The sequence below is a fragment of the Anser cygnoides genome, chromosome 2, assembly GCF_040182565.1.
Source record: "Anser cygnoides isolate HZ-2024a breed goose chromosome 2, Taihu_goose_T2T_genome, whole genome shotgun sequence".
In the NCBI taxonomy this organism is placed as follows: Eukaryota; Metazoa; Chordata; class Aves; order Anseriformes; family Anatidae; genus Anser; species Anser cygnoides.
In genome coordinates, this window is record NC_089874.1 from 71,588,273 (window position 1) to 71,615,447 (window position 27,175).

General features: G+C 38.9%; 1 long non-coding RNA gene across 1 annotated transcript in view; it reads right to left on the reverse strand.

Annotated features, from left to right (window-relative positions):
* Window positions 1-4,359: 4,359 nt before the first annotated feature.
* The window catches only part of LOC125183736 (uncharacterized), a 152,345-nt gene continuing 129,529 nt past the window's right edge, over window positions 4,360-27,175 (reverse strand). The window contains exons 3-4 of the long non-coding RNA XR_010829425.1: window positions 16,712-16,805; window positions 4,360-4,612 (exon numbers count right to left, since the gene is read on the reverse strand). This is a non-coding gene — a long non-coding RNA (uncharacterized lncRNA). The remainder of the gene's footprint in view (window positions 4,613-16,711; window positions 16,806-27,175) is intronic.

Consider the following 27,175-nt stretch of genomic DNA (forward strand, 5'->3'; position numbering starts at 1 on the left):
AATGGGTTTATGAGCCGATGAACAGAGCTGATAGGTTCTAAATGGATTAACTAGGTGTCTGCAGCCTAGTGATGAATACATCAGGAAAAAAAAAAAAAAGAGAGAGAGAGCAAGAGAGAGAGGGGAAAAAAATACGTCTGCATAAGTAGAGAGTGATAGAACATGTTGGCAGACACTCTGGCTACTGTGAGCCCCACAGGGTGAAATACTGCTCAGCTCCCGTTAGTCAAGTGCCCTCCAAATTACGGGTGCAGATATCAGGCAGTGCAGCTTTACAAGCCTGCAGGTGCCAGGTAGCATCACCCTGCTGCTCTGACAGCTGCTGCAAAAGGCTAAAGCAGGGCACGGCTCATCTCACAGCCATGGCTGGCTTGCAAGTTTGTTGAAGGCATTGCACATCTCTTCAGCTTGTGGGCCTGTCTTCCATGGCAGCTGAAACGCATGCTCAGGCCAACCTGTGTGTATATTTATATTGCTGGAAATAGATTATTGTTGCTATAACTGTGGTCTTGCAGTGGTTCCTCAAGCAGGGTTGGATTTCTGCAGTGCTGATCCCTGTGCACAGACATCCACTGTAGGGCACTTCCTGCCCTTAAGTGCTTTTTAAATGAATAAACCACAAGAGTGACAAAAGAAGTATTAACATCTTCCCAGTTAGGGGATAGGAACAGACAGATTAAATAATTTGCCCAAGATTCCATAGGAGAGCTGGAAATTGAACCAAAATCTCTTAAACTCAAGTCTAATACCCTAACTGTGAAGTCATCCTTCCTCCTGTGGAAAGGGCCATGAAGTCTCATCATCCGTGACTGATGTACAGAATATGTGGTAAGTGGAAAATGAAATCAGATAGACTTTAATGCTGACCTCTGTTTACTACTATTAAGCTACCAACAGTACAGTAGTAGGTTGGAGAATTTAGTGGAGTCTTACGTCTTGCCTACAGTGTTTCATATCGGATAACAAGATACGTGTTTTCCAAGTGCCATAATGTGCCATAGCACTACACAAAAAATATAAGTCATGCTATTATATGCAGACATTAAATAGGGATCATCTACTGTCACAGTTACACAGGAGTTAACTAGACTGGATTGAAGTAGGCAGCTGTTCTGTAGAATATGTTGACTCTTGACCAAAAATTGAAAACTGAACATTTTTTTCAAAAAATACTTCCACAGTGCTCATGGGAGTTACATTTTGGATCTTTATTCCACCATTGTTATTGCTGTGTGATGCTCCCTAAAAAGATTACCTAGTTTTCATAGTTTTCATCTCTTACTGAGCTGCTGCAATGAATTGCAGAATCCATTCATTTCCAGTGGGAACTGGAGTCTGAAATATCAGTATCCCAGATATTTCCAAATTGAAATTCTTAGTTTTAAAACAAACAAACAAAAACACAGACAGGCTCCTTTTGTGAGAAACATCAGATTTTCATTTTTATTGAAAAACTGAGTCCTTTTTAGCCTTACATATGTGTAACACAGAAGAGGGTAGGCATACCATTTAGCTATGCAAGATGTCGTTGCATATAAACCACAGTTTAAAACCATTGTCTGTTCATCTTAAGCCATGATTTCAAGAGTCTGCTCAATCTAGATGCCTTCAGGAGAGCAGATTCTCTGAGGATGCTGAACACCACCTGTTTATTTCTGGTATTGCCCAGCACTCACTGCTTGCTTTTGAAATTCTTGTCCTAAATTTTACTAAGTCTATTTCTAATCAGTGATATGAATTACTTTTTTCTACAACACAACATCTACAATGAAATTGCTTGCATTTAGAGTGGCTGAAATCACTCAGTATTATTCAGACCGTCTGTGTGAACTATAATGCCATTCTGCCTTTAGTAAACTGCATTCACAAGTACTAAGAAAAGAAGCAGGTTTTTCTGTAAGGGTGCATTTTGGGAAAGGAAAAGAAAGTTATGTGCATGAAGGCAAAAATATCCACCAGTGGTTGATCAAAAAATGGTTAGCTGTGCACAATATAATGCAAACAAGCCCCTTTCCTCCAATCATAATACTTATCTGACACACTGAATTTCCAGGGAATTACCTTCTCATTCTAAGTTCACCATGTGTAATTCAGTCAGTTGATCTCAGCCATACAGGCACCTTAAGACCTGGGACACAAACATTAATGAGTTCAGAAGTCTCTAAATGATGTCTGTGACTATTAATGACACAGTAGGTGCCATGGTTATATTTAATTTCATAGAAGGTTGCCTTAAATGGACAGCCATTAATTGCATCTTATTATGTCTGTATCTGTTATGAGTTTCTTCACATTGGTTAGTTCATTGCTATGAAAGCAGATTAAACTATAGAATTTCCAATTACTGTTTGGGGATTTTTCCCCCTGAAAGGAAAGTTGAGACAAAAAAGGGTGAACTATCCACTGGAAACAAAAGTTTGACCCATCAAAATGAAAAAGTACTTTTATATTGGAAATACCAGTGTGACAAACATGCAAGACATGGTAATGGACTCAACATGGAGGGATGTGGTGTGTCATGGCTCATAAACTGGCTGGGGAGCAAAGGCCTCAACATGAAAGTCTGAGGTTAACCTACAGTTTACAGTTCTCATCAGGTAAAGAGGTAATTTTGAAAGAAAGAGAGGCTTTGACTGGCCTCAAGGCCACCTTTTATTGAGACTTTCCCCAGGGAAAATGTCGTGAAAATTGATCATTTTTAATGGAAATTTTAAATTCTTGAAAATTCTGTTTGTTTTGCTTAAAATTCTACTTTCCTATTTGCTGTTATTCTCCTTCTTACTGATGAAGTTTCCTGCTTAATAATTATTCTCTTGAGATGTAATTTAATTCTGTAGATAGGTCACATGTACCAGCCTTAAAAAATGACCACTGCCAATGCTTAGGACATCAGTTCCTTAGTGGAAACTTCAGTACAGATAGAGTTGGAAAGATGGACACACTCAGGTCTGTGTACTCAGTGTGAGAAGAAAGTGTAGCTACTCCTGCTCAGCTAATTGGGAGAAACTGAAGTAAAACCTTAGAAACAAAATGAATCTTTTTGTTTCCTGACGCAATGTTGAAAATGTACAGAAATGCATTCTTAGTATTTTCATATTAGAATGATTAATTTAATTAAAACATCAGTGAAATATTCTTGTCCTGCCCCTTTGCCCCTTAAGAATAAAATTACCCTTCAGAATAAAAATACTTTTATGGAGGAAGAATAGTTGCCTCCTGGCATCAAAACATGGGCTCTGTGCACTCATCTGTTCAATGGAAATTAAAGAGCCTTGAGTTACACTTAGAGACTCAGAATTAGAGTGAGATGACCTTGAGAAACTCTCTGACAAGCCAACTCTGATGCTTTTGTTATGGTTTGTGATCCCTGATCACACCTCATCGTGCCTCCTGAAGGGCTTAATCTTTGTCCTCTGGAAAGTGCAGTCAGAAATAATTTCTTTGGGCACACCAGGTGGTAACGTACCATAGGGTGCACTTTGATTCTTCTTATTAAAGGTTCCTTTCCTTCTGTTTGCTGCTCTCTTTGGAGAGGGAGTTTTCCTTGGTCATCCTTGTATCATGATCACACCAGCTCAAGCTTACAAAGTTCTCTCAGATGTCTTAGCCAGCACTAGTTTCCTTTTGCTCTCCCATTCCTGCCAGGAGCATTCAAGACATGTCCTGTCTGGTCTCACCCCATGAAAAATGAGGGGCACATGTATATACATATGTGCACTGAGGAGTGGTTCACAAGCATTTCCTCTTTAGAAAAATTTTGCAACACTGAGATAAGAAAAATTGCAATAAAATGGTTTAAGGGGTACAACTGCCTGTAAAATGGTTTAGGGTGCTGAGCTCTCACAGTCCTTATTGCAGGAAGAACAGTTCTCTGATTCTTGGCCACATGGTCAAATCATAGGAAAGATTTAGTCATACCTCAGCTGAGAAATATTTTGCAGATGCAGCTCAATGAAGGCATCTGGATCAAGGAAGATAATTAAACCAGGACAGAAACAAAGACAAACTCCTTTCATAACCTAAAGAAGATTTGACCAATTGAGTTCTTTTGTTTGCATCAGCTAAATATTCATGCGCAGAAATCCAATGGTTAGAATAAACATTTTGTGCCTACTTGGTAATATTCACAAAATGCATTTACTTGTTTAGATTTTTCCAAATCTGCATACCTAAACTTCAAGCATATGTGCAATCAGCTTCAAATTTTCCAAACAAAAATAGATCAAGAAAGGGGGGCATCTGCTCCTGAGTTAATCAAACCACCCAGGGAGATTGTCCGTAAACACTGCAACTACCAGGTCCTCATGCTGCTTCTTATTCCTTACATGTCACACTGTGTAATGGTTTTTAACTGAAAGCAGATCATTGGAGATAGTTAAAAAGTATTTTCCAACCCTGGTTGGTACAGCAAACCCAGGTTTCGCTGTAGAGTCTCATACAGCTTAGTTTTCCAGCTAAGGCGGTTTGGACCAGACCAGAAGTCAATGTGAATGAGTTTAGCTCCTTTGAAATAACAGAAGTTATGCCTGATTACCGTAGGTGTGGTAGGAATGGCACTCATTTCCTTAGGATCAGTACAGCTGAGAATCTGGTTCAGAAGTAGTTTCTCCCCCTACAAAAAAAAAAATAAAAAATAAAAAAGTACATCTGCACAAGGGTGAGCCCCTTCCAGTCTCACTGTTTGATCATCTCTAGACTTCTGTGCCACCACAGGACATGGCTGGGCCTGTTGTGGTGGGACACTGTTTCATTTTTTTCCTTTGCTTCTCACTGTCCAACTTTACTTTCACTGGTGATAAACTAAATTAACTTTCCCCAATTTGAGTCTGTTATGCCCAAGAGGGTAACTGATAAACAATCTCTCTGTCTTTATCTTGACCCATATACGTTCTCCCCGTCCTGTTGAGGAGGGAGAGTGACAGAGCTGCTGGGTGAGGCCAAGGTCAGCTCACCAGAGGAGGAAAGTCCTGACAGAAGGCAACGAGAGGATTTTGTTAGCAAGCAGAGCTTTAGTATTTTTGAATAGCAGGGTGCAATCTGTAAGCATATAACATAGTTTATAATAAAATAACTGGAACAAACTATCCAGTGTGTGTGTGCAAACTATTGTGTTGTGCTGAACAGAATGCCATCTCTTCCTGGCATACCTGCATATCGGCTAATAAGAGTTATCTGCCATCTTGTTTAATGAGTGCTTGTGCATTGTGAAAAAAAGGGGACTTCCATCTTTGTGCTGTTAGTGTGTAAGTACATGTTCAATGTTATTTTCTACTTAGAACAGTATTCCATATGGGACTAATGGGAAATTGACATTAAGAAACATGCCAACAGAGATAAAGATAAGGAAGAAGGGTGATGCAAAGGCTAGCTGTTTTATCTATTACAATTTCATATTACCGACAGCGATTTGTTAATTTTTGGTGTTTTGCTCCTTGCTTGTCTCTCAGATGGGGATCTCTCATGGCCTCATATAATACATAACAGTCTTTCAGCTGCATATATATATATTTTTATTTTATTTTTTCCCATCGAGTGGTCTTTCTGGCAGACATGTTACCATGTTAAAACCAGCAGAGGGAAAGGAATAGTCCTACATTGGAAAAGACTTAGCATAAGCAGGATGGAAAGTGGTTGGGGTAGGGCTAATGTGCATTTCACGATTGTAAATGCTGTTGGATCTGCTAGTGTGGTGGTTTTAATCGGGTGGGCAGCCGAGTTCCACCATGGCCACTCTCTCACTCCCCCTCCTCAAAGGGGAAGGGAGAAAATACGACACAAAGGGCTCAAGGGTTGAGGTTAGGACAGGGAGATAGCTCAACAATTATCGTAACGGGCAAAACAGACTCAGAGTAAGGAGACAGTAAGATTTATTGCCTATTACTTACAAACTAGAGAAGTGAGAAACAAAGGAAAGAAACCAAAAACACCTTCCCCCCCATCCACCCTTTTCCACCTCCTCCCCCCGAGCAGTGCAAGGGAACGGGGGAACAGGGGCTGCAGTCAGTCTATAGCACTTTGTCTCTGCTGCTCCTTATCGGTTGCTCTCTGCCTCTGCTCCAGCTTGGGGTCGCTCCCACAGGATGCTGTCCTTCCCAAACTGATCCTGCAGGGGCTGCCCACAGGCAGCAGCTCGTCAAGAACCACTCCAGATATGGGTCCGTACCATGGGGTCCATCCTTCAGGAGCAAACTGCTCCAACCTGGGTCCCCCATGGGTGGCAGCTCCCCCCAGATCCCTTGCTCCTGCGTGGGCTCCTCTCCACGGGCTGCAGCTCCAGCCTGGGGCCTGCTCCTGCGGGGGCTCTCCATGGATCACAGCCTCCTCCAGGCCACATCCACTTGCTCCAACTGGGGGCTCCTCCACGGGCTGCAGTGTGGAACCCTGCTCCACCATGGTACTCTGTGGGTTGCAGGGGGACAGCCTGCTTCACCATCATCCTCACCACAGGCCGCAGGGGACTTCTGCTCTGGTGCCTGGAGCACCTCTCCCCCTCCTCCTTCTTCACTGACCTTGGCACCGGCAAGGCTGTTTCTCACTCCTCTCTCTCCCAGCTGCTGTGTAACAGCAGTGGTTTTTTTTTTTTTTTTTTTTTTTTTTTTTTCCCCCTTTCTTAAATATGCTCTCATAGAGGTGCAAACAACATTGCCTACTGGCTTGGCTCTGGCCAGCAGCAGGGCCCTGACCTAACATGGGTCAGCTTCTGGATTCTTCTCGCAGAAGCCACCCCGATTGGCCACCCCACTACTAAAACATTGCCATGTAAATCCACTACAGCTAATCAGAAGAAAGCTTGTGCCAGTAAGCAAACAGTGATGGGGGGCAAGAACTACCACCTGTGGAGGCAAGGAGTTGCTTCCCTTCCTTGTACCGAAGGTGGTGCCAGCCATGTTGCAGCAGCCTTGAAACTGTGCACAGGAGTATTGCGTCACTTCACAGATTCTTCTTCTACATGATTGGGATGGGCCATTTTGCACTTTTTAATATGTGGGCTGCAAGGGGAGTTTGTTACTAAACAAGGCATTTTAGAGTGGAACCATCAAGTCACTCCTACCTTGAGCTGCAATATGCTGTAACACACAGTGGAGGTAGCTATATGTGTTTGTTTTTTTTTTTCCTCTGTTAATGCCATGCCACCTCCTGACTGTGAGCAGAGCTTAAAGCAGTAGCTAAGATGTGTAGAGAAATTACTTCAGATTTATTTACAGAGACTTATTTGCGTTGAACTAGCGGTTTCCTATTGTGTCAGCAATTCTCTATTTCATTTATTCATTACCGTGACATCAGGCAAGAGTACAATCCTATTAGACCTGTACATTACATTTCACAGAATTGTAAGCCTTTTCTGGTTCATGGAATGAAAAGAAATATGAATTCTTAGTGCTGAAAATTCCTGATACAGCACTCGAGAATAAAAATACAGTCACTCTTGGAGCAGAAGTTTTATTATTCTTTCATTTTATTGTTGTTTTATAAACCTGTGTGTTCTATAATAACTTCTAAAATACATTTTACTGTTCTGGTCCACATATCCAGATGATAAGGAAGACCCTGAGACTATTGTCAGTGAGGAATTATCACTCCATTCTTTTCAGCTGGCTTTATATTTAACAAGGGGTTTCTTTGTTTTTAGTTTACCTTCTGTCATTTGTTCTGCAGTTAGACTATTGATACAAGATTCCAAAAATCATCTGTTAAGAATTTGAGTTTAAAATCAGAATATCACTCTATCAACAATTTATATCTTATCTGCAACACATACCAGTACAATAAGTTATATCTATGTCCTTCGAAAAGTTATTTCTTTTCCCCTTAGTATGCTATGTAAGAAAGGAAGGAAAAGAAAAAGAGTTCTGATGAGTATTAGTTTTTTATTTTATTTTTTTTTAATAAAATAAGTGTCTGCTCTAAATCTATACTTTGACATCTGAATGCAAAATTGTTTTACAGACATATGAATTGTCTGAGGCAAGTTCTCAGTTGTCACAGAGCTACATACTTCTATGAGAATGCAACAAGTTCCACCCATTAAAGATTTGGCCTGTTGTGTTTGTGTTAATAAAACTTTTACCTAAAAATACATTAATGTTAAATATTAGCAACAAGTCAATTTATTTTCTGTCATGCAGTTATCTAGTAACCTAGTTATCTAGTGATATTAAACTTACCAGCCTGAATATTTACATCTTTTTCTCAAGGGGTTTACTGTGACAAAATTATGTTTTGTACAGAATTGTTGAGTTGATTTGGTTGTCATTTTCTATTCCTTTATGAATGGATCATTATGCAAACTTAAATAAGTGAATATGTTTTCCCTATTATTCATTTTAATATTTTTCAAATGCTTAGACAGTTTGGAATTTCAGATCCCATATGGAATAAATAGTTATATCAACATGTAGATTATTTGCAAACTTGTCTGCTCTGAATCGTGTGCTAACATGATAATTGTTTCCATGTATTTGAATGGTTGGGATATTAAATGACTTTTGAAATCTTACCTGGTGACAAAGTTGAGGTTTGGGGAATTTTTGTCCTGTAAGAGCTAAACCAGGCTTATCAGATCTTAATGTGAAAGTCTAAGAAGACTCACAATTATTTGTTGGCTCTTCTTGAGGTAGCCAATATTTTTTGCTTTGGGCAACTATTCACATAAGGATTTACCTGTTTCTCTGCTTCTAATAGGGAGACTTTTATCCATCCTAACTCTCTAATGTGATGTATAAAGGTCTGGAGTAATGCTTTGAGTCCAGTTTCAGTGGATTTCCTTGGATGAAATTTCCCTGTGCAAGTGTAGATAGAGTCTAGAGGCAGCAGAAAGGAGGGCCAAGCAAAAAGTGGTTCCCCAGGGCAGAACCACTGACTTCTGAGGTGTCGAAAGCTCAGGCAATTCTGCAGCAGCCCAGTGAGACTTCCACAGCTGAGACAGGGTGAAGAGACTTGTCTAAAGCAAGGAAGGATTTTTGAGGCTCTTAAGCAATACACCAAGATCAGAAGGCCAGTTTTGACCGCTGTCTCCAGTGCGAGTTCAGAAAGACAGGGCAGAGTTTCCTGCTGGTTCTTCAGAGTTCAGACTGAGGTTGGAAAGTGCTTCACATCTCAGCACGTTTTAAAAAAGTGAGTCATGGTTGCATATGCACAGCATGAGATGGCCAAAAGATGCCAGACTCACCAAGACTGAGCGTTTGGTTTTTTCAGCTGCAGCTGTGTCAAGCTAGTCAAGGAGCTTGAGTCTCAAGGACTCAAAGTCTCTAACCATGTTTGAAAGGGTAAAATTCATAATCTATAATCTGTATTATAATCTGTAGAAAAACAGGCATACTTTTCCAACCCATGATATACGTATCATGGCATCCTCAATTCCTTGCATAATACTCTGCATAGCCACCTTATTTTTCATGCATAGGAATATCTTCTTGAAGGAAGATATACTTAATGGTAGGTGACATTGTCAGGTTTCAGTTTATTAAGAAATGTTTTTAAGACTACTTTCTGTCATCTACATTTTTTGATTTGAAGAGGTGTTTAACTATTTTGCATTGCAGTATTTTACCACAGATGTCCTGGGTATTAATGCAAGTTACTTTGACTGTATTGTGTGTGTCTGTGAATAAACCTATACCATTCATCTATGGTCTGTTTGAAAATGCAAGCCTATATCACAGCAGCATACTTTCCCTTCATAGTAGAGCATATGAGTATTTCCATCAGTATTTGATACCATACATAGACAGCAGCTCACAGAAATGAGACACCCTAATACAGCCTTTTGTGAAATGGATCCTTACTCTTTTTCTTTCATGATTTAGCATGATTAAGCACTTGTACTTTTGTTAGGAAAAGTACAGGACAAGTTCATTGACTTCTACTGATGGTGAATCAGGAAGATATAGTGAAAGTTATATCTAGCATAAATCCATTAATATTTAAAACGTGACATAAGCTTATGATTTAGTTGTTTTTTGTTTGTTTGTTTGTTTGCTGGAGAGAGAGTTGGAGACCAGATGCAAATCTGTGTTTGCCTGATCTGTCATCTACCTCTCTCCACCAAATGTTGGGCTTATTTTTTTGAAGGGGTAGTTTTTTGTTTGTTTATAAATATGCTTGTTGTAATTTAAATGCTAAACATCATTCATCTGGGAAAATACCTAAAGAAAAAAATGTGTTACTTTCCAAGGAAAACCTGGTATTTTCTAGAAAGTCAAATTTGTTAGTTAAATGCTGATGAACAGAGAAATATAATGCAAAGTGTAGGGGGCCCTTGGGAAGACTGAGATGGCTGTAGTCTATGATTTTAATACAATAACCGATGTAATATAATTTTAAAATGTTTTGCAGAATTTCATAGCTGAGAGAAAAAAGAAATCAGGTCTCAGGGAAGACAGAATGTATCTTGTGGTACTGCAAAGTGTAATAAATCCAATTAATATACATGAATGTTAGAAATTCTGTTAACAAGTATTTTGTTTCCATTGCTAAAGAAGGGATAGCAGATCAGTTTTCTGAGATTTATAAAATAAAAAGACTTCTTAATTTTTTTTTCAGTACAAAATAATCTGTTAGAAGAAAATCTAGAATTAAGAAATTTCCCAGACTTTCCTCTGATCCTTAGTATGTATTGGTCATCTGTAAAAGATCAGCTTTTACTAATAATTTTTTATGCAATAGCACTTGAGATCCAGAAATAACGCAACAGTTCAGAAACCACTCTGTGGTGACAGCTGGCAAACACCTCCTTTCTTAGTGGCAGTTCCAGTGATACATATTGAAACATATGCTGGAAGATGAAACAAATACTGTGAGGACAGCTCAGAAAACTCCCAGTTTATAATTTATTTTCCAAGATGAATTCAATTTGTTTGCTACATCAAAAATCGCCAAAAAGAATAGCATGAAACATAAAAGAAGTGGCCAACAATTGCAGTTTGGAAACAGCATAATTCCCCTGTGTATTGCTCTGAAAATTGTTCTTTTGAGAAAACAGTGTTTTATCAGCAGTCTCTATGGCATCACTGTAAAGTTTCTGAGACAAATGATACAGAGTGACTGTAGTTCAAAAGAGAGAATAAATGAGGTTATTGTAACGATGAGGCAGCATCAAAAAGACCCAGAAGGTTAAAATGATCTGTTGTATAATCACAGATCAACTCATCCTAAACTACCTCTTATAAGGTAATGTCAGCATTCTTTTTTTTCTTTACAGCATATCAGCCTTCCTATTTGTCAAAAAAGCCATGTGGAAACTGTATAAATATTGACATGTTTAAAGAATTTTCCAAAACTATGTCACAAAGGAAGGTATATAGCTGATAATTGGAATAATTTTTGTGCTGCAGACAATGCATCTCTCACTTATTTGTCCTGTGGATCTGAACAAAGGACATCAAAGGATTTCCTATGCTTATCACCTTTGTCCAGAGATATTTCTTTTTAGGGCACTTTGGACTATCTTTCAAGATCTGCATTAAATGGTATTTAATTCTTAGATGTATTTTCCCTACTCTATTTATTTTAATCCAAAATAGATACATGCATATATATATAAAGTTAAATATTATTAGCATATATATATAAACTTAAATATTATTAATTATAAACTAGTCTTTGTAGATGCATTTCAAAGTTTAGAATTCCCAAATAAAATAATATTCCCAGCAGTATTTTCCTAGTTTAAAATTATTCATACGCATTCTCCAGAGTACTGGGAAAGCAGATAGCAGAAGCTTTTTATATACAGCATATAATTGATGAAATCAGGTTCCTGGCATCCAGATGAAGAGGTGTCCCATTTCTGCTAGACACACTTTTTGAAAACTTATGTGGTGTTCTTTGATTCACCGTGGGCTGAATAAAGCAATGGCTTGTGAAGAGTTGGGATAATTCTGTGGAGGGAAGAGACTGGTATTTCAGGAAAAGTGATTACTTGGTGTCCAGAGATCTTCTGGGAATGAAGCAACAGAGAATGTGTGTGGTCTGAGTTCAAGTGTCCCCATTGTTCCATATAGTTTGTCTCTCAACAAGGAACTAGTCTTTCTGCAAGCTCTGCCTTTTTAACAGAGCCAAGAATAGGGAAAGGTTTTAAGAATGCATCTCACTGATGCTCACATTTGCCCTCTTTGAATTTCATATATGTTTTAGCATTGTTTTTGAAATGTTACCCACTTATTCTTACTGCTTTTGCCCTCTGAGAGACAGGCAAACCAGGGGAGGGACAAGTGCTTGCTGGGGAAGTACTGGCACATCCAGATCTTTAAATCTGAGGAAAGTATAGACTACTGAGCGTGATTTGCATGGTACTGTAAATAATAACTGCTCATTCTACTTCTGAGGCAACAGACACTATTTATCTGTTGTTGAATTAGGCTATGTGTAGGTTATCTTAAGATGATATTGTTAAAATTTTAATCTTCTAACATTATTTGCTGCTTTGGAGACACAGTGGGCTGTGGGTAGAATTATTTAACACTTTTTGCCAGACAATTTGGAACCACAATGGCTAGTTGGCTTAAATAGTTGGGGTATTTGAGGAGGTTTATTTATTTATTTATTTAATTTTCTGGAAAATGTTTAAAATCCAAAGTTAATGCTATTTCATAAATATTTTCCTTTCCTGAACAGTACTCTTAGAGGCTAGGTTCAGTTTCAAACATTACTTCGGGCAGTTCTCATAAATAAACGTTGGGACATGGTGGATGGGCTGATTTTCTTGGAATTGTTTCCTTTTGGGGAGACTTAATTCTAAAATTTTAATTTGAATATTAGAACTTGTCACCCTAAGGTCCTTGGACACATACACGCCTTCCAGAAGCAAAGAGGATAGCACATCTTTGTGTTTAATAGTTCTAATAGAATTTTCTTCTAGATAACAATCTAATTGCTCTTTTAACCCCTTTATTCTCTCTGGATCCATTATTTCCTGTAGTGATAAGCTCCATAGTTTAATTAAATGAAAAAGTATTTCCTCCTGTTTGCTTTAAACTGGCTGTAATAATTTCATGTTCTTATGTATAGAGAACTAATGATAATCATTACCTATTCATTCTCTCTGTGCCATTGGCATTATGGTTTACTTTTCCGGTATCCTCATTTATTTCTTTCTGAAGCAGTGGAGTCCTAATCTGGTCTGACACAGAATGTCTACTACATTGCTGATTCACTGCATGCATTGTCCCTCTCTTTCTTGGAGAGAGAATGCCATGGTGAAATTCACTTACATGATCTTTGCATTGCCCTGGTCTGTGTTAACCTTGGAGTGGGGAGCAGAAGCATCCCATTTGATTTCAAGTGCTTTGATGCTACATAAGAATAAGGATAGTCCTGTATGTACTTTCTCCATACCTTTTAAGTTTTAATGCATTAGTGGAGTAAAATATTTGCGGTTTTCCAAAAAGAGTAGAGGTCTGATTCATACACGCCTGTCTGAACAGTGAGAGAGCAGCCACCTTCTGCAACCACAGCAGTTTTCCAGTCAGCTTCAAGGGAATCCTGACGATGAGCTAATTGTAATAATCTTGTCTGTGGAGAGTGTACGTAAGCAAGTGTAGGTTTATATTGCATATTTTATGCCAGATTCTGCTTAGTTTTAAGTGATGTCTGAGTAAAGGTGCATGAAAGGAGAGGGAGATCAGTATCAAGGAAGAGAGAAAACCTGGAGAAGTTTTCCCTGTACCATGTTTCCCTGTGCAGGGACTGGGCTAGAGGTCCATTTGGGTCAGGCTGCCTGCTGAAGTACCTAGGCTTTGGTGGTGCACCCCTGATGTCTTGTACCCTGTTAAGACTTTGTATTAAGCAGACTGAAAGAGTAGGCAAGAGCTGAGTGATGAGCGGTAGGCTTCAACAGCAAGAACCACACACAGAAAAAGAAAGAGAAATACGACCTGGCAAACACCAATTTCACTACCGGTACAACCTGCTTCAGAACAGAATTTATGCTTGTATTAAAGCAAAAAAAAAAAAAATAATAATAATAATGGTGTCTTTTTTTCATAGTTGCGTCTCTGAGTTAAACAGAAGGTAAAAATGCTTGGAACCTAAGAAAGCTTATTCAGTACTTCTTCTTAAGCAGGTGTTTTTAAGAACTGGATTCATAGTGATGTTATTTTCTCTTTGTACATTATTCAGGGTCATCATAGCTAATTGATATTACTAACTAGGTCCAACTGGTCAAGAATTCGTTGTATTCTCTGCTATGCACTTTAAGTGAAATAGAACCATCCATTCAAATATTTCTTTTGGAGAGTTAGATATTCTTTAAAATATAATACATGAATCATCATGTATTCAGGTCTTTTCTCGATCATTTTCTTTTGGGGAAGCAGAAGGAGGTGAAGAGAGAAAGAAGAGGGAAAAATAATCAGAAGTTGAAAGTCAGTTTTCATTTTAATTAGGGAGGTGAAACAAGAACTTTAATAAAATTAAATTCTTCTGTCTTAAGGTTTAGTTTTAATTCGGGGCAGGACATTTTGCCTTTTGTCTTGATCTAAAGCAGTGAAATGGACCTAGTTCAAATCTCCTTACTTGACCACACTGATCATTAGGCAGATAGAAAATTGTACCTTGCCTGAAACCTTTGCCTGACTGAAAAAGTAAAGGATTGATCCCATTGACTGAGACAACTGTCTGAGTTTTTCTAGAGTTGTGGTTATTTGTAGTTTTGCATTGTATTTAATTTCTCCAGGCCATGCAGCAGACTAGACAGAACACAAGTAGCTCTGCTGGAATGCCACTATCTAAGGAAAAACACTGTAGGTCTGCCCCCTTCTGGGCAAGAGGGCTCCAGAGCCTCCTGTGACAACAGGTTTTTTGGTTTCCCTCATATCCTGTCACAGCCAGCTGTGTAAGATTTGAGAGTCAGTGCACTGCTATTGAGTAATCATGGTTACCACCAACCAGACCCCGTGCATTCTGCCACCTCCTCCTGTTTGTTTTCCCTATTGTCTCAAACTGTGATACAGCCATTCTCAAATCTATTACAAAATCACAGAATTCAGGAACTGAAGTGATACAAGAGGTCATCAGCTGTTAAGCTTGCTGGGAAAAATAATCTCTGCCCTTCTCCCTTGCGTGCTCCTGTGCTATGTGGAGTGCTCATCAGCAAATGCTTTGGGATATGGCTAACACAAATCCCAATCTCTCTGTGTTGAGTGTCCTGCACTGTAAACCTGATCCTGAATACCATAATACAGCAATTGGCAGATGTCTTCTCAAAGGTAACATGCATTTCTACATTAATCCTGGATCAGGATCAGAACGAAGAAAAAAAAAATCCAGAGAAGGAAATCTCAATTTAAAGACAACATATGGCAATAGTCTGTCTAATTATGAGGTGCAGTTTCACTGGACTATACACAACAGCATCCTGAAATCCAAAATGAGCATTTGCTCAGAGCCAATTAAAATTACTCTTCCTTTCTGTTCCATGGGTAAATGAACATGAAAATATTTCACTGTGTTGTTATTTCAGATCTTTCATTCAGTTGCTTTACACATTTGGATTCTCAATTGCAGCCATCTAAATCCTCAGTAGTTTCCTAAATATAAGGGGATATTTATGAACATTTTTCCTGCCTGGGACCACCAGACACTGGTACCACCTGGACCCAGTTGCATTTGTGTGGCTCTGCAGTTGATTTAGGGCACGTCCCATGCTGTGAAATGACATGGTCAGCCTCCCCGGGTTTGCTCGGAGGCACATTGTTTGGGGCCTGATTGCCGGATTATCCCAGCGTCTGTGAGGGATGTTGGGCATTCCAAATCATGGTCTCACATCTTGTTATAATCTACCTTACTTCTGCATGTGTCGTCAACATTTGGCAGTTTTCTTCTCGCAGAGGCAGTGTTTGTGTATCAGACCTCTGACTTAGTCTGGAACTAAGAACATTCCCACCCCTCATTTTGCTTTTGTGAAGCTCAGCTTTCATGGTCGCTTTCCAGAAAGACAATTTGCATATTTCATCCATTGTTAGTAAACAGATTATAAGGCACTCGTTTGTGTGCTAAATCACAGCAAACTGTGCTTTGCGAATCTGATTCTCATCTTCCCTTCATTTTAACGTGGCTTATCTTTCCTTCATTTTAACGTGGCTTAACTCCATTGATTTCAGTGGAATTACTGCTGATTTATGCTGTGAAAGTGAGAGGAGAATCCAATGAGCAAATTTCCCTTTTGCACATGAGCATGCCAAAAGAAGTCCTGATTTACCACCGTGAATTTCATCCAATATTATGCTAACTTAACATCTTTTGAGTTACTTCACTGGTATGCTACTGCAGTGAATCAGGCCCAGGATCCATATAATTCCCTTTTGTATGTTTCTTTTTTCTCTCTCTCTTTTTTTTTTTCTTTTCTCTTTTTTCTTTTTTTTGCCCCCCCCCCCCCCCCCCCCCCCACTTCTATGTATGTTTTCCTGCATTAAGACTGAACTTTACTGCCTGGTTTCCTGGTTTGCAGGTGTCTTGCATGTGATTCTACAAGAAAATCCATGTTTAAATCACAATGTCAGTTCAACAGCAAATGACTACTAGAAAGAATTCCAACACAACAAATCTTTCTGTTTCTGGTTATGTCATCTGTTAAGGTATCTCAGTGTGCGGTATAATTGCTGAACATTTTTGCTATAACACACGTTTGGTAATGACATTAAAATATTGTTCTGCCTATCCTTTTATCCTGAGAGGACAACATAATATATTTAAATAAGCGATAACTGCTTACCAGTGGACACTTGTATCCAGCCCTAACTGCACAAAATTTACTGTTCTCAGAAGTCTCCTCTGGTTCTTCTCTCTATATTTTTTGTGAATCCAGTCTGAAAATGAATATACCAATAAATTTAAAAATAAAATACAATAAAAATCAATCCAGCTTTTTAATATCTAAGTGAACTATACACACAAACTGATTGATGCCATACTGAAATCAATACATGATATTGGTAAGAATAACTGACAGATTCATGTGTTATGAATCTTCTGTAGAATGGAGAATTTTCTGTTAGTATGAACAAATGATACCATTTTAACTCATGCTGTTTGTACTTACTCTAGGCAACTTACAAAAATAATACCTAAAATGAAAATCTTTGCAATAATTGAAGTTTCTTAAGTTTAGTAGTGGTTTTTGCACACTTGGCAGATCAGCAGGATTTGTATCCATAGCTTAGGATTTCACAGAACTGCAGCTTCCAAGGTCCCTCTTACTTCCTGTAAAAAAGGACTAGCTGAAGAATACGATGTTAAATTGGATCTCATTAACTTGATCATTACAACAGAGACACTAATGATTAAGAGGAAATCTGGAAACATGGAAAGCTGAAGACCATGCTCACCATGCGGGGGGGGGGGGGGGGGGGGGGGGGGGGGGTGCAGGGTGTAGAGAAAAACGGGGAGGGAGAGAGAGAAAGGAAATGCCTGGATCTTTTATAACTAGACTATGAAAGTATCAGTTCTGTAGAATGTCAATGTTAACATTATTTCAATGAAAAATAATTAAACTAGAGCAATTTTAAATCAACATTCTGCCTGAACACCACCTAGTGAGTAACTAAGGTCAGTATTGCACATTCTTAGTCAAGCTCCGCACACTAGAGCTATTGAAATATAATTTTCTTGTACCGCCCTGCAAGAACCACTACACCCCCCCCCCCCCCCCCCCCCGCCAATGTTTTGCAGGAGATGGCAATGTGAATACCTTTAAGTTTTGAATCTATAATTGCATATGCTAAGGAGGGAGAATAAAAATATATTTGAAATGTTAAATACTCTTAAACATTTCCTAATTTAATATGTCAACATTATTTTAAATACTGGATCACATTTTCAAAGGAGCAGTAATGTGGTTTGTTGAGTTACACCCAACTTTGTACATTAGTATTTTCTCTCTCATGCACTCATAAATGCATCTGAATTCAAACCGGCATACCATGTTTTTATAGAAATGTGGATGGAGTAATATCTGGCTCCCTAAAAGGCCTGTATAAATAGTATGTTTGGAAAAGGAGTGGAGGAACACAATTAAAATGAAGATCCGATTGTTCCTAAAGAAAATAAACACTGTGGTGAAATTGCAGTATCAGTTGCAAAGTGATGTTAACTGTATGTGTTCAATGCCAGAACAACAACTACAGAAAACGATAAGAAAGAGAAGTACAATTCAGCACCATTTGGAAAAGTCTAGGCTGTCTTATGGTTCATTCCTGGAAGGTGCAGGGCAATGCTGTTCAATTTTGTCTGCTCCAGGACAGCATCTGTCACATTATAGGACTGGGCCATCAGTGCATACAGAGGATAAGCAAGAAGCAGTCCAAGAGAAATGAAATTGGTCTAATGCCAGATTGCAATGATTGAAAAGATTGAGCTACAGTGCAAATACAAAATCAAATGCTAGGAACTGCTGTGGGACAACATGCAAAGCTGGAGGGTCAACTTACTCCCTCTTTACTAGAGGGAGTAATAGTACAGATATAGAGTAGGTTGTTAGTTTAACACGGTCACTTTCTGCTTGATATATTTACTAGCAGGAGTATCAAATTATATTGTCCCCTAAAGTGTTTGCTGTACTACCCCTTGTGTTCCCTCTGTTCCAAGGCCAGTCATAATCAATCAACGCGATGAACGCAAGCATCTTTTCTCACTGCATCGGAGGCTTTACTGAGTATTTTACAAAGGAGAACAAAGCACATAACAAAATTCTGGGAAAAAAATTCCCTAACAATGCTGTCGTAGATTCAGAAACACTGGACAAGTACAAGAAATTTTCAAATTGTTTGTGAACACTATTTCTAGGAAGAAAAGATATGTCTGCAGGAAGTCCATGGTGTTAAAACCAGAGCCTTGTGATAGCTGTAAGAAGAGCTTTAGAAGGCTTTAAGAAGAACAGAATACACCACAAAACTCAAATATTTTTGTAACTTAAATCACTAGTTTATCTTAAACTGAAACAGAAGGAGCCAGTTCCATGTTGGAACAGAATGGGAAAAGGGTTTTTGTTGTGCCCATTATATGCTGTCTTTATCAGACCTGCAATAACATTGTGACGAAAGAGAAAGGGAGGGATAAAAAGCCTGGATTTTAGAACTAATAAAAGGACAAGACAGTAGGAATATTGGTGCTGGCCTTGCAACATGACTGAGGGAATTTTCTCCAGCACTCATGCTTAGACTATAAGAAAAGTAATAAAAAAATAAAAAATAAAATAAAATAAAGGAGAAACTGGGAAAAAAAAAAAAAAAAAGCTTGTGCAGAAAGGCATCTAGTTTGGGGATGCAGCAGGAATTATGTAAGGAACAGCTTCAGTTCTTATTGTTAGGAAGTAATATTGGTAATAATCTATGTGACTGCCTATTTCTGCCAACCCTGCCTTCTATTCAGGCTACAATACTGGCCAGTGCTTTAATGGCACAATCTGTCCCAAGATGGGCATTGATTCAAAACAACCAACTCAGAAATGAAACTCAGAATACATGGAAAGGGAAAAAGCAAAACAAAACTCCATGTGAAAGGAAAAAGATCCAAACAACTGATGGTCTTTCTGATCCCTGAATAGATGCCAGTTGTCCTGAGGCACTGAAGTAGCCAGAAAATAATTCCAAACTTTGAAAGGCGTCCATATCACCACTCAGTCAGATAAGGGGAAAAGAAACAGCATATATATATATATATATATATAAAAAAAAAAGGTTAAAAAATACCCCAGTTCCCTGTCAAAAACCTTTATAAAAATGCCACTTAAGATAAAATGGACCTCAGGATAGATTTCTCTTCTGTCTGCCAAAACCACATTTACCCACAAGCTCTGCTCAGCCCAAGTTTACCATCCCACAGCAATCCTCACGATCCAGGAGAGCTAACAACAACTAATGAAACTGCATTTTGGTAAACTGTGACAATGAGCACATGGGGCATACTCCACAGAGGAGTAAGTAGAGAGTTTGTAGTTGGCCACTTTGCATCTGTGTGCTTTTGGGGGAAAGAGGCATAATCATCCACATTTGCAAAAGGAGCAAACAAGCTTTCCAGATCAACTGGCTCCTTCATGACGAGAGCAGGACACGAGCCAGACACGTCACTCTCACTTTCTGCCTCTTTTATCTCTCGCCACAACTAGGGACTGCAGAGAGGAGATTGTTCTGGCTGGAAGCTGAGGGACACAGGTGGTACCAGCAGCTGCAAGCTCTTTAACTCTCGTTGGCTCCACTTATTAGAACATGCATTGTATGTTTAATACATTGCATTTCTTTGTGTGGGAACAAGGGTTGGAGGTTGGTGGTGCTGCACTACAGTGTCTTGTATTGGTGGGGAGGGAAGGGAAGGTGAAGGCTGCTCCTAGTTAGACATAATTAGAATCTGGGGCTCCTAAAGAGAATTTGGTAACCCTGCAAGAAAACCAGCTGTCCTTGATTACAGTGAGATATTAGTCACTCTAAGATAGCTCTGCCAGTTTGTATTTTGCAAACAGAAAATAATGCAGTGATATTTTCAGGGTGGAAATATGTGGGGATCAAGCTTTATGCATGGTGAAGTCCTGAAATGGGCTAATTTGTATGCTTATTTATTTTTAAATTGCTGGTCATAAAGAACAAAGGATTTCTGGAGGTCTGGGTCAGGCATCTTCTATTTGCATTTTACATGGAAACATCACCATGTTTTTGCTCTTGCTAAACTTACTGTGTGTCACAATGCTATTCAGCTATGATGCTTATGGGGAACTTATTTCCAGAAATGTGATTTGATTCAATAAATTACCATGTGCCCAGATAGCTAACTAAAATTTTATGAACAGCTATTGACACCTGTGGGAAATTTTTCCATGCTGCTTATCTCAGGTAAACTCTTAACTGGAAAATTCTATTTACCCTAAATGGTTTCTTTATTATTATCATTTTAAAAACTAGTGGGCCGTGATTTGTAACTCTTATTCAAGATAGATTTTAAAACAGGAATCATAGAATGGCTCAGGTCGGAAGGGACCTTAAATACCAACTAGTTCCACCCCCCTGACTTGGGTAGGGACACGACCCACTATATCAGGTTGCCCAAAGCCCTATCCAACCTGGCCTTGAACGCTTCTAGGGCTGGGGTATCCACATCTTCTCTAGGCAACCTGTTCCACGGCCTCACCACCCTATGAGTGAAGATTTTCCTTCCAACGTTTAATCTAAATCTCCCCTCATTTAGTTTAAAACCATCCCTCCTTGTTCTATTATTATGTGCCTGAGTAAAAAGCTGCTCTTCCTCTTTTTAATACAAGTACTGAAAGGCTGCAATGAGGTCTTTGCAGAGCCTTCTCTTCTCCAGACTGAACAACCCCAACTCCCTCAGCCTGTCTTCATAGAAGTGCTTCAGCCCCTTGATCATCTTTGTGGCCCTCCTCTGGACTCTAACAGCTCTGCATCCTTCTTGTGCTGGGGCCCCCAGACCGGGATAAAGTACTCCAGGTTGGGATCTGGGTATCTACAAGCCTATTTGATTTTGCAGCACACAAGTCTTTGGAACACATTTTTGGAGAAAAGAATAATAAAGAATGGAAGCAAATGGGAAAAAAAAAAAAAGAGAGAGAGAGAGAAATGCACCACAGATTTATTGATTTTTATGGTTGTCAGACAGAAGTGATATTATTCTTTGGTAAGATTTTCTTAGACAAAAGAAGTGCAGGAGATTCTGTTTGTCTGTCTGGAATTTTGTGAAGCACTGCTATCATATCGATGGGAAATTACTGAGGCATAAAGGGAGGATTAGGTCAACAACTTTGAGGTAGGGCAGAACAAATCAAAGGGAATACGACAGTACTTTGTGCTGAAAGGACATGTATTTCAGTCACAAGTTCCTGCAGGCTAGGTCTTAGAACAGGTTTTACTTAATACTTTCATGATTGACCATGTCATAAAAAGCAGAAGAGTACTAATGAAACTTGTTGAGGTTTCCCTAACCTTGGGAAAGCCTTGTTAAGGTTGAGGAGAAATAGCATGCATACCAAAGAGGCAGAACTGGAGTCTTAGGCAATGCTGCACGAGAGAACAGCAGTAGCACAAAATGTTTGGTCATTCACACAAGAAGGAATAACAATTTCAGACATTTTGTTAGAGTTCATCATCTAGGAACATCTCAGAGGGGAAAGAGTTGGTTGTGTCACAAGAAGCAATCACATTGACGGCTAAGACCTATTAGGCTGATCCTGTGGAAAAGGGAAATGCAGTTCTAGGATGTATTGGCAGCTAAGTATATTCCAGCCTTTTATGCAGAAAATCCATACCTATGACAAGTATTTGAAAATCATTCCGATCTGTGGCAACATATTAAGCTTCAGTGACAACAAGATAAAATAACATCCAGGTTTCTAAAATGCTTAAAAATACCTATTTTCAAGACACCTTGTCAAAATAATCATTGACAATTTATTGGGATTGTTCTTCAGATTGCTAGATTTTGCTTAATCTTTCATTTTTCTGTTAAACTTGAGTACAGTCTTAAGCACTCCCTCATTTATCTTGCATAATTAGTATGAATTTCCCCCCAAACTGCTTTTTATTATAATTATAATTCTCTCTATATAGTTCTTGGTATATCTAACAGCAATGGTAGGCAGCTGGGCAGTTGAGGGGTGGAAAGGTGTACATAGATACTAAGAAGGAGCTGGTATTTGATATCAAAATGAAAATAAATTTGCCAAATGAAGTAGAACTCTTGATGGGGATTAGGAGAGTTTGTGCAGTGCCACATTACTTCCATGGTCACATAAACAAGACAACACACATCCCCTGAGCTTCTTTAGTCTCCCCACACCTCCCAGTAACAGTCAAACCACTTCTGCACTATACAGCATATCTGATTTTTGAAAGTGATGTGTAATTTTTGTAATTCACTGTGGCATAGTTAACAGTCTTGAGATCTAATGTATGCGTTTCGCTAGGAGACCTTGAGGAAACAGTACTTGAAAATTTACAGTTCACCTTAAATTATCACCATTATGATCCACCCTCATTATTAAATACTTCTGCTGCATTGAGTATCCTCCACAAGCAAAGTATTTTTCTCGTTGCCACAGTATACTAAAATATATACTGTCAGATTAGTGTACTTAAGTACAGCACAATACAAAACTCCCACATAAGTTACATCCAGCTTCGTTTACTTGCTGCAGGGTTTTGTTTGGTGTTTTCTAGTTTGTTTGTTTGTTTGTTTAGTACTGTTCCCATAGTGACCTAGAAGATAAAAATGCACACTTACCAGCTTTTCCATTATCTCTGTTAGCGTTCCCCAAATAGGAAACTAAAATGCAGACCTAACAGAAAAAAAAAAAAAAAAAAAAAAAGACAAGGAAACATGAAGTACTTTTACTTTTTACCCAATGTCAGTGGATCATATGGTCTCTAGAACCAAGCTTTCCATGTGCAGATTAATGTTTCCTGAGACATTAAGTCAAGTAATTCTGAACACAACTTGATTGCTAGATGTAATCAAAGCCAGGCTTGCTCTTTTGGACCAGTTTTTTCCAGCTAGAGTAAGCAGTGTTATTACCAAGTCTTGCTTTTCCTGGTTCTCATCTCGCTTACAGGCTGGAAAAACAGAAATGTCATAAGCAACTGAGGGAAAGCTAGGCTAAGTAGAAACTTGTCGTGAACTTGGCCTCATTGCACTCACACCCTTCCCCAATATTGAAAATAGACTCCCAAGAGCAAGCATCAATGCCATGCAAATCAAATTGGAAAAGTAATAAACAGAAACCTATATGGACAGTTTTCTTGTTGCTTATAACCCAGTAAGCAACCTAAACATCGATTGTGTTTCACTGAATCTCTGTCAACATGTTAAAAAAAAAAAAAAAAAAAAAAAAAGGAAATATGGGGGGGCTGGGGGGGGTGTAGGAGTCTTGCATTTCTGACACCTCTAATATTCATATTTCCTGTCATTGATGGTAGTAATTAGAGAAACATTAGCTGGTATATGTCTGTAACTTTCTTGCATTTTCCCTTGGTCCTATTCCTGTGCTATTTTATTCCTATGGAAAAAAAAAAATAGCAGTCTGTAGATCAAGTAATTATAATCATGAGGCCACAGCTTGATAGGGCCTATGGAGAAATGTCTACCTTTAAAAATGTGAGTATAATTACTACATTATGCCTTGGAATAAATGGGAGAGAGCAGGAGCTGTGGATGTCTGTCATGGCTAGTGAATCAAAATGAGAACAAAAGGAAACTTTATAAGTTAGCATAGAAATTAAGCAAAAATGAAGGTTTAAAATATTTGTGGGCCAGATCCTTTATCAGCTTTGGTTCATTACCTACCTTTAGTATTATTGCTATCATTTATGTCTTGTAGAGTTTTGTAAGAGGTGCAAGGCTAAGTGATTTTGCATCTCCATGTTCCAGCTAAGAAGCTTTACCGTTGCTGCAAAGCATAATAGTGCTGTGGCTTGCCCACAGATCCAAACAATTCAGCATGGGGGTGAAAACTTGTCTCTCTACTCCAATATTCCCCAGCTGTCTGGAGCCACCTGAGGTCTGAGCAAGAGGTTTAAGGTCCAACTCATTTATAGTTGATCCTCAGAAGTCTCTGTAAAGTTGAGACAGTTGGTTTTCTTTCTTCTGTAGATATAGTTATCTATCCTGATTTTCCTTATTTGTCTGAAGCCCTCTTTCTTCTGCTTTCTGTAGAAAAGGGAAATTTTCATGAAGTCTGAGGAATTTTACATCAAGTTGGTCAATTTGTAAGCCATCACTTATTTGTCTCCTCCTGGGGGAGACTTCCCCAAATTTAACTTTATCCCAAGAGGGGACTGTGTATAGATTTTGCTTTTTCGTATGTGAAACAGATACAGAGATTTCCTTGCTGTAGATGCTGCTGCAGTTATGAACTCGCTAAAAAGCAGTTGACAACCAGCTGGCATATTTTCAGGCTTTAAAGGCACTCCTTGGAAACCTATACACCCACAAAATTATCCTCCTCTGATACCTGCAGCCTCAGCTGACCCCTCAGAAAAGGGAGGCAACTGAGGAAGCTGAAGTAGTGTAGGGACAGGAGAGACAGCACGGCAAATGAAGAGCAGGGGGAACCTGGAGTAAATACCCTTAGACATGAGTGCAGCCTGAGTTTCTCCTAAATCAAGGCAGAAAGATGGTTAGCCCATGGGTTGTGCATATGAAAATACCATAACTGGGGAAATACAGAAATGCTAGCTGCTGGAAGCGGGGAGGAGAATTTGCATGAAGTCATGCTTGAGATATTTACTGTTACTACTGCTGTTAATTTAATTAGTTCTCTTCCCTTTCTTCTGACTCGTTGGGTAACTTTAGACAAGGCATGTAATATGCTAAGGCCTCTGTTTACTCATTAGTGGAGTGGGTATAGTAGCATTACCTACCTCAGAAGTTAAATGATTGAAGCTTAATTAATGCTTTCTTCTGCAATCTCTATTGAATACTACACAACTGCAATACTCCTACTGCATTATTACAGTTCTTAAGTTTTATTATACCTTCCTAACCTTTAGACTTTGTTGTCGTCATGATCTCTTAGTATTTATTTTGCAAAAGCAACTTGAGAACTCTTTCAAAATAGGAGGGGAAAAAAAAAGTCATGTAGTAATAGAGGCAATAGCATTACAGAGGAAACACTCCCCTGTGGCAAATTCTAGCCAGATGTAGAGCCTTCCAAAGTGGGGCTTATGTGGGATGTGAGCAGTATGTAGCTCCCCGAGATGAGGAGAGGAGCTCCTGCTGTGCTGCCCATTTGTGCAAACACAAGACTAAAATCTCAGCTTTGTCTTGGATGTAAACATTTACAAGAAGGTTCATCTTTGGATACTTGTACAAAATTCCAAGCCATTGACACTCTGAGTCAGTAACTTGAAACCTGTTCTTGTTTTTGTCTTCTTTATATGGAATAGAGCAGAGCAATGGATAAATCTTTCAAGCCTTTGAGGGAGAAAAAAAAAAAAAAAGACCATACTAGGTGGCTGGACTCAGTGGGATGAAATTTTGGATGTTTGCTTTACAGTCTTAAAAAGGGAAAGGGCTGTACACGACATGATCATTTATTTTCGTTTGTGATGGAATTGGAGGTGTATCTGTGCTGAATCAGCTAGACCTGGGCTTGACCATGCATTTCACTGCCACAAACCCTGTTCACAGGAGTGTCTCAGGACACCTTTGTGTCTTTCATTAGCGAATGAGGCCCATTGTTCCAGCAGGCACGGGACCATGGGCTGAGAGGTGAATGCCAGTAGACACTAGACAGAGAGTTACCTGCTGGAACTGTTTGTGGAGAAAGGTGTCTATAAGCCTTGCCTTTCTCCCACATCTGTGCATGAGCAAAGCTGCACTCTTGCCTGTCTGGCACCTGTAGCACAGCAGACTGCATGTTAGTGAAAGTTTACAGTGAGGAGGATCCATCACATAAAGAGAAAGTAAAATGAACGAGTGAAATCCTTCCTGCTGTACTGAAATTAATAATAATAACTGGCTAAAACCAAGTGGGAAGGAACATTATTATTCTATTAACTGTATTCATATTTATGTATTTTAGAGGATAACTCCATCTTGGAAACTAGATAGCTTGGATTGAACTGAAAAAAAATATTCTTAATTTCAAAGTAGGTTTGGAAAAAATTATGCCTCCAGATTTTGGACAGTGTTTTGCCACCAGTAGGAGCAGGTAAAATTAAAATAAATTTAATTTTTTGTTTTCTTTTATCTGTACCTTTGATTTCTGGAACATTTTTGTAAATGCTTTCTGGTTACTGATGATGCATGAGTCAAAGAATAGAGTGATTTTTCAGTCCTCAGTTGAGTTTGCATTGTGCTGACACTGAGCAAACACCTTCCTTTGAACCACAAATTGAGCAAATTTCATATAAGTAACTGAGACAGAATAAAGAGAGAACCCCACAGGGTCATTTTTCCCAGTCACTTCTCAGAATGTAAATGAACTTAAAGATTTCCAGAAACTAGACATTCATTGCTGCCATTTCTTTCTTTATGTTCCACAGCAATAAATAAATAAATAAAACAAACCTAAAACTTATTCTTTTACAGTGAACCTATGTATTCAGCCTTCTGGTGATTATTTTATGATTAAGGTACTGATCTGAGACATGAGAGATCTATGTCAAATTTCTGGCCCTGCAACAGACTTCCTGTGTGACCTGGGGCAAACCGATTAATACTTCTGTGATTTCATTCT